This window comes from Eptesicus fuscus, chromosome 16 (assembly GCF_027574615.1).
Source record: "Eptesicus fuscus isolate TK198812 chromosome 16, DD_ASM_mEF_20220401, whole genome shotgun sequence".
Classification (NCBI taxonomy): Eukaryota; Metazoa; Chordata; class Mammalia; order Chiroptera; family Vespertilionidae; genus Eptesicus; species Eptesicus fuscus.
Genome location: NC_072488.1, coordinates 21,764,600 through 21,773,014, shown reverse-complemented (window position 1 = coordinate 21,773,014; position 8,415 = coordinate 21,764,600).

Sequence of the window (8,415 nt, the reverse complement as noted above, 5' to 3'; positions counted from 1 at the left end):
CCAACAAAGATGATGGGTTAATTTGCATATGCAGGCACGGAGAGGCCAGGGGTGGGATGCTTGCATCGTCGCCATGGCAATGATGCAGGTGTTCCACACTGCCCCAGCCTCTTGGGGCCTCTGGGTAGCGTAGGAAGGCAAAAAGGTGGCTCCGGGCCAGAGCAAAGGTGGTGCTGGCAGCCAGGGGAAGGAAGGCCCATTCTTGCATGAATCTTTGTGCATCGGGCCTCTAGTTTATTATAAAAACACTAGAGACCCAGTGCATGAAATTCGTGCATGGAGGGGGGTTGTCCCTCAGCCCAGCCTGTACCCTCTCCAATCTGGGACCCCTCAAGGGATGTCGGACATCCCTCTCACAATCCAGGACTGCTGGCTCCCAACTGCTTGCCTGCCTGCCTTCCTGATTGCCCCTAACCGCTTCTGCATGCCAGCCTCATCACCCCCTAACCACTCTGCTGCAAGCCTGTTTGCCCCCAACTTCCCTCCTCTGCCGGCCTGCTCACCCCTAACTGCCCTCTCCTGCAGGGTCGATCACCTCCAACTGCCCTCCCTTGAAGGCCTGGTCCTTCTCAACTGCCCTCCCTTGCAGGCTGGGTGCCTCCCAACTGCCCTCTCCTGCTGGCCATCTTGTGGTGGCCATCTTGTGTCCACATGGGGGCAGGATCTTTGACCACATGGGGGCAGACATATTGTGTGTTGGAGTGATGGTCAATCTGCATATTACTCTTTTATTAGATAGGATAGAGGCCTGGTACAGGGGTGGGGGCCAGCTGGTTTGCCCTGAAGGGTGTCCCGGATCAGGGTGGGGTTCCCTTGGGGCATGGGGTGGCCTGAGTGAGGGGCCTGTGGTGGTTTGCAGGCCGGCCACGCCCCCTGGCAACCCAAGCGGAGGCCCTGGTATCTGGAATTTATTTTCCTTCTACAATTGAAACTTTGTAGCCTGGAGCAGAGCCAAGCCTGGGGCTCCTTCCGCAGGGGCAGCCATTTATGTTGGGGTTATAATTGAAACTTTGTTGCCTTAACCGGGTGGGCCTGGCCAGGGTGTGTGGAAAGCTTTGCTTCCCCTGTTGCCGGCTGCAACCCTGGCCTGCTCTCTCAAGCTCCATTCTGCCGCCATTTGTTTGAATTTGTTTACCTTCTATAATTGAAACTTTGTAGCTTGAGTGGAGGCTTAGGCCTGCAACGGCTGGCAGAAAGCTTAGCTTCCTCTGTTACCTAGGAAACCTTGCTCTCTGTGGCTGTAGCCATCTTGGTTTGGGTTAATTTGCATACTTGCTCTGATTGGATGATGGGCGTGGCTTGTGGGCATGGCTTGTGGGTGTGTCAGAGGTATGGTCAATTTTCATATTTGTCTATTATTAGATAGGATTATTAGATAGGATAGAAAAATACAATATGTGCTAGGCACTTAGTAAGTAGTTTATATGCATTATTTTATTTTCTCCTCTCACAACCTTCAGGTAGGTACTACTATTATTCTCATTGTACAGAGCAGGAAACTGAGGCACAAAGAGGTTTAAGTGACTGCAGCCCAGAGTGGTTGGCTTCAGAGCCTAATCTTTAGCCTTCATGCTACACCCTCTTTCTAGTAAAAGACAAATCCATTGTCCAACCAGGCCACAACTCTTGGTAGGGGACTAAATAAAGATTCTGAAAAAATGAGCACGAGTGAGTCTTGCATTCATGGGGTTTGGGTAAATTCCATGCATTTTGACCAGTTTTGCCTTCCTAGCACCTCCACAGCGGGTTTTTGGGCAGAGACGACGGTGGTTTCCTGTGCTTTCCCCAGCACAGAGAAGACGGGGTTCCCTGTACTTTTCCTAGCACACTGCATCACTACCGCTGCCGTCACAGCCCCCTCCCTCCTCTTAGAACCCACTGCCTTTCTGACATGAAAAATGTGCTATAATGAGTCTACTGGCTAATTAATTAAAAGGGAAAAAGTCCCAATCTTCAAATATGAAATGATTAATTACATAAGCATTAACGCCTCTGCAGACTCAGAACGGCACGTCTTCAATTTAAAACTTTTCCAGCACATTATTTTCTGCCAACGTGTGTGTTTTCTGCTCATACGAGGCCGATTTCTCATACACCCCAGTCCATTTCACAGCAAATGGTCCCAAATGGTGTTTATCCTGCTCATTAGGAGCCTGTATCAATTAAGCAGGCCTGGCTGAGCTGCCTGTCCAGACCCACATCTCGTGGGCTGGCCTGTCTGTGCTCTTCCCCCTGCAGAGCTGGCTGGGACATCCCTCGCCCCTCCCCACCACTTAGGGGCCCGGGCACTTTTCACAGGACTGGGCAGAGCCCTGACGTCAGAGAGTGTTGTCGTGCGGTGTTTGCACTTCATGGATTTTTAAAAGCTTATTGTCTGGCTCAGATACGAGGCTCCAAGCTGCTAGCTTTACTGGATCTTTCAACAGCTTGTTTTTAACCAGAAGAGCCTCACCCCCTCTTCCTCTTCCTCTCCTGCCTCCCAGCCTGTGCCTCCCAGCCTGTGTGCCCCTCACCTTTTGTTCCACCTCTCTCATATCCCCTCTTCTCAACCTTTGCCCCTGGCAAAGGGTGAGGCCCAGCTTCAGGGTCTTCTCCACAGGGGCTTCTGGGTGCTTGGGCCATGAGGGGCCGGGGGTCGGCAGGCCCATGTACTGTTTTTTCCCTGGTGCCAGCTGTCTGTGGGCAGTGGTCACTTCATCCTCAGGGGATTTGCCCAGGCCCAGGGGTGGCGCTCAAATATGGGTCACGAGCAGGTTACAGAACCACAATCAGCAGCATGTGGAAGTTTCTCAGAGGAGTAAGTTGTCACCTGCAGAAATGTTGAAATGCAGTGAACTATCAGATGGAATAGTTGTCTAACTCAGGGCAGGAAAGCTGACCTGCCATCAGCAATGGGAGAACTCTATGCCTCGGGCTGTCAAAATAATGTTAGAAGCCTACAGAGGCAAAGCTCTACATGGCTGGAAGATGGAGATATTAATGGTGGGCACATACCAAGAAGGACACTGCTGTTTTTCAGAAGCGTAAAATGGTGCTTTTCCCACCGAAATTATGAAAAAGAAAAGCAATTATGGTTCAACATTTACACAGGCATTAGAGCACTTTCAGTACAAATTGAAATTATTTTTTTTACTCCTGTGGCCTGAATTGATTAGCAAATGAGTTGGATTTCCTTCTCTCAGGACTTGGACAAAAAGGGAAGTTGTTGCCCTAACCGGCTTGGCTCAGTGGATAGAGCGTCGGCCTGCGGACTGAAGGGTCTCAGGTTTGATTCAGGTCAAGGGCATGTACCTGGGTTGCGGGCTCGATCCCCAGTAGGGGGCATGCAGGAGACAGCTGATCAATGATTCTCTTTCATCATTGATGTTTCTATCTCTCTCTCCCTCTCCCTTCCCCTCTGTAATCAATAAAAATATGTTAAAAAAAAAAAAAAAAGGGAAGTTGTCCTTGTATCTCCTTTCTCCCACCTTGGTTCCCTTAAACCTGTGCTACGCAATATCAAGGCCACTCGCCGTACGTGGCCATCTAAATTAGAAAGTTAAAATGTTGCAAAATTATAAATTAAGGCCTTCAGTTGTGATAGCCACGTTTCAAGTGTTCAATGACCACATGTGGCCGGCACAGACATAGGACGTTACCGTCACCACAGTGGTATTGGATTGCTAACCCACCTTTATGGTCAAAGTTAATTTGTGCATTTTGGGGTAATTATTGAACAGCATTGTTTGTATCCTTTAAGTAATTTAATTAACAAGTCAATGAAACACTTGGTATTTTTCCCCTTAAATCTCCTCTTCCCCAAACCCTACCATATGCAGACCCCACCACCCAATGTCCCAGCTCCATGGTGACATGAAGTTGTTTCTTTCTTTCTTTTTTTTTTTAAAAAATATATTTTTATTGATTTCAGAGAGGAAGGGAGAAGGAGAGAGAGATAGAAACATCAATAATGAGAGAGAATCATGGATCAGCTGCCTCCCTCAGGGTCCCATACTGGGGATGAGCGCGCAACCTGGGCATGTGCCCCCACCAGGAATCAAACAGTCACCTCCCGGTTCGTAGGTCAAGGCTCAACCACTGAGCCACGCCAGCCGGGCAGTGGTTTCTTTCTTAAGGGGCCCTTCTTAGAAATGAAAAGTTCCCCACGGTGTTCTGAATCAGAGGTCTGCAAGCCCGGGAGAGGTGTCAATGTCCGATGGCAGCAGATGAGCACGTGGGCCCCCCTGTGCCAGGGCTGCCCCTGCTGTCCTTCCAACGGCCCCAGGAGCCACTGCAGAGCCTTCTCGGCCCCGCTCCACCCAGGTTCCCTGGGGCCCTCCTAATTGGCGGGACAGTATTGAAGTGGCTAAAATCTGGCCTGAGCAGACTGCCAGGTCATAAGCGTGAAGCTCCATTTGCGCCCACGAGGGGCTGCTAAATGGCCGTGGGCCCCCAGCGGCCATACACGTGGCTTCACCATGGACGTTTAATGGACGCTGAGTCCTTTGCTGCAATATTTGCAATCAATGTAACAGCAGATTTAGTCTTTTTTTTTTTTTTTTTTTTTTTTGCTTTGTTTTTAATTCTGATGCACAAAATCCTCACTGAGAGTAGTTACTCCTGCATCATTTAACTTAGAATCCGACCGGGCGGCTGGCCCTGAAGCTCACAAGGATAAATGGCACTTTTACAACCCACCGGAAATTAAGTGCTAGTCGACAGACAGCATGACAGCTCTCTTGGAGAAGTCGGCGGCTGCTGCTCTCAGTTCTCTAATTTGATCGGCTCCTGGAGTGAACGTGGCTGGGCATGGACAGCCCCCAGCGCTCCCAGAGCTTGAAGGAAGTAGGCCTGCTGGCCTGGTCAGCGTTCCTGCGGTTAAGACCTTGTCCCGGACACTGAACACTGGCTGGACATGCCTTCCGTCCAAGGACAAGGTGCCTCTTTGAAGCGTCCTAGGGAGGGAAGAATTTGGGGGCTCACAGCACCCAAGGGGCCTCCTAAGCCTTGTCCAGGACTGGCCTTGTTCTCGCTTTGCCCCCCACCTGTCTCCCTCCCCGCCCCCCTGCAACGCCTGGCTGGGGAGGCTTCCCTGTACCTGTTTATGTTGTGGGTAAAGCCTGCAAAGCCCTCCTCTGGATGAAAGCACTCTGACCATGTGGTCTCGTTAGCCTACTGAAAAGCGGTAATATCTTATTGTTTCTGAAAGGATCCTTGCAAGTAGAGCAGAGGAGAAATTATTATGGGACTAAGTTATTAGATCCGTTCCATGGAACATTTTTTAAAAACCAAGCTCATTTTCCTGAGAGGGAATTTAATGCAGTCGCTCCCTCCCTCTTTTAAAGCACCTGATGCCACCATTCTCTTCCCTCTAGCAGCATGCCAGCTGCCCAGAACAAGGGGACACATGGTGATGTGCCACAGGGAACGTGTCTGGGGCCAAGTGCCAGACAGGACAATGCCCAGAGGCCAAAAACAAGGAGAGAAAAATGCAATAAAGTAAGATGCACCCAGATGGTCAAGACAGCATCAGAGCTGGCCAAAAAACACACACCCCTGTTAGGGTGGAGAGAGAGAGTCAGGTGGAGCAAGCTGGTGCGGCAGGTCATTCTAGACATGGACAGAAACTGCGAGGGCTTCTGAGAGCCTGGGGCATGAATTGGGGTTATTACCGCCATGGTAAGTCTGAGAACCATCATTGGTTGGGTGTTGGCTTTGTGCCAAGGCTGGGGGAGGGGTATATCAGAGAAAAGGATTCATAGGGTTTGGCCAAAGACGACTCCACCCTGTCTGCCCAGTTGCTACAACTGTTAGCAATAACAGTCACATGGTTACTGTCCAGTGAGTGCTTACTATGTTCTAGGCACTCAGTCCTCACAAAGTGGACATTATGCCCATCTGTATTATAAAGAGGTAATATGCAAATCAGGCCAGGACTCCGTAAAGGGTCACGGCCAGACAGGAGGAGGTTGCGTGCACAGGTGAGGCCCAGAGCGGAGACGGAGACAGAGGCAGGGGGGCTTGCCCGCGTCGGCGCGGTGGCTCGGGCGGACCCGGAGCAGACACAGGCAGGGGGGCCAGGGGACGCTGTGAGTCAGGCGTGGGTCCTGGCCCCCCCGAAGGGTTCCTCCTCACACGGCGGGAGGCGGGGCGCCTCCTCTTGCGATTTCAATCACTCACTGGGCCTCTAGTTTTATAGATAAAGAAACAGAGTCACAGTGAAGTTACGGGAAGCCTCCTGTGGCAGGTGCATAAACCACTAATTAAATCCTGCTGATACTTAGCACCACAGAATTGGCTTCAATTTAAAATAATTTTTTTTTTTCATTTACAAGTTGATAGTCAATATTATATTACTTTTAGGTGTATAGCACAATGGTTAGGCATTTATATGACATACCAAATGATTCCCGCTGAGAAGTTAAATACCCACCTGACACTAGACATAGTTGTTACAATAGGATTGACTCTATTCCCTATGCTGTCCTTTACACCCCAGCACCACAGAACTTGCAATCCACTGGGTTGATGAGGTCCTCATTGCCCAATGATGGAAAAAGGAAAGTGATTTTTATGATTTGGGAGCTGGTGTTATGAGCTTTTAAAACAATGCACCATGTTCAAGGTCACTTGTTACCTGTGTTACTCATATTACTAAATCATTTCGGTCGAGTAAATGGAATTGGTTTAGAGAGAGACACTTAATGCAACCTGTTCTTTAAACTTGCAGACTTTTTTTTTTCCCCCCTCTCTTGCTGACATTTTTGTAAAGCTTTCAATGTTTCCTTTTATTGGGTGTGGGAGAGCTGGGGACAGGAAGGAAGGTGGGGTGTTACAAGGCAAACATAGAAAAGATTCTTCTTTAAAAAAAGAAAACACATCTAGAAGTGACGGCTCCATAAACAAAACATGAGTGCACACAGCAATTTCATATTCTCGTTCCACCCACTAGGTTGTTCTTGATGATTCAAGTACAGAACTGCCTGGGCAGATTTACAGGCTCCACATTCCTGACATCTGTGCTGAAACAAGGCTACGTGTGTTTGCAGAGCGGTTGCTTTTGCTCAGGGAAGAAAGCACTCACACCTTGATTGGATTTTCACCTTTTCCATCATGTAAGTGAACACAGAGGCAGCCATTCTCCAATATGCACCCGGGGGCCGTTAAGATGTAAGAGCAGGCCACAGGAGAGAGGACAGGGTAGCCTGGAAGTAGGGGGTTGAATGAGACGTGAAGATCACACAAACCCCAACAATAATGTCTTCTTCCAGCTCTCCACACTGTTACCCAGCTGGGCTTCCATGTGAGTCTCTTACTGGCAACCTTTAGGGTTTGGGGATTGGTGGTCTGGCAATTCCTCTCCTGGGTCTGGGTCAGTGGAGGGCAGGGGTTCTGCTGGGGGTTGCCGGGCCCTCCAGCCAATGCCGCTTCACTTGGGCTTTCTGAATTCCTCAGCTGTGGTTTGGGAAATGTTATACTCTTTCCAGTCCCCTTTCTTTTAAGTGGAGAGGACATTTTGTCTTCTATTAGACACTCCCCCATATTTATAACATCCTCCTACTCCTTTTCCCAAAAGCCCTTGCTTCCCAGGCTCTGATGGTGATAGTCCCAGGCCTGTTCAATTTTTGGAAGAAGACCCAGGCTGACCTTGCCATCCCTCCTCCCCAAGTCAGCCATTCTGCAATCACCGGGCAGGCTGATCCCAGGTACCTAGTGAACACAGGCTGGTACCTTTGCTACCCGGCAATACACCGATAATCCTGTGATTTAGAACCTTCATTTCACCTCTAAGATGCTGAGTGGGGAAGTAACTTTCCAAAGGTAACTGAGCGTGTCAGTATGAAGCACTGGGATTCAAATTCCGGCTGGTCTGGTGTTACGGCCCATGGACCTGCCACCCTCTTCAGAAGGTGATCTGAAGTTAGGGCTATGACTTTGGATTTCTAGGTAGCAGAACTAAAGAAATGTCAAACCCCCACTGTTTAAGAATCTGAGGCAGAAGGGGAGTCCAGTAAAATTATGGATTTGGCATTTGAAAATGATGACATTTTTTATTTTAAAGTGGATGCTAAAAGGTTGGCTATTATTTTAGTGGGACACTTGACTAAGTTGTTCTCTGGCCTTCAAGCTTGCAAGATAGAGGCCAAGTCTTTGGGGGCTGTTTTCATACAGTGTTCCACCTGCAAGGTCTCACCTTAACTCATGTTTACTACTCTTGCGAAAGGATACAGGAAGAGGGAAGAGCAAAAGGGACAAAGGGTTGGGGACAGAGGAAGTGTAAAGATTTTTAGGTCATTGCCGAGACTGGTTTGGCTCGGTGGATAGAGCGTCGGCCTGCGGACTGAAAGGTCCCAGGTTCGATTCCGGTCAAGGGCATGTACTTTGGTTGCGGGCACATCCCCGGTGGGGGTTGTGCAGGAGGCGGCTGATCGAAGT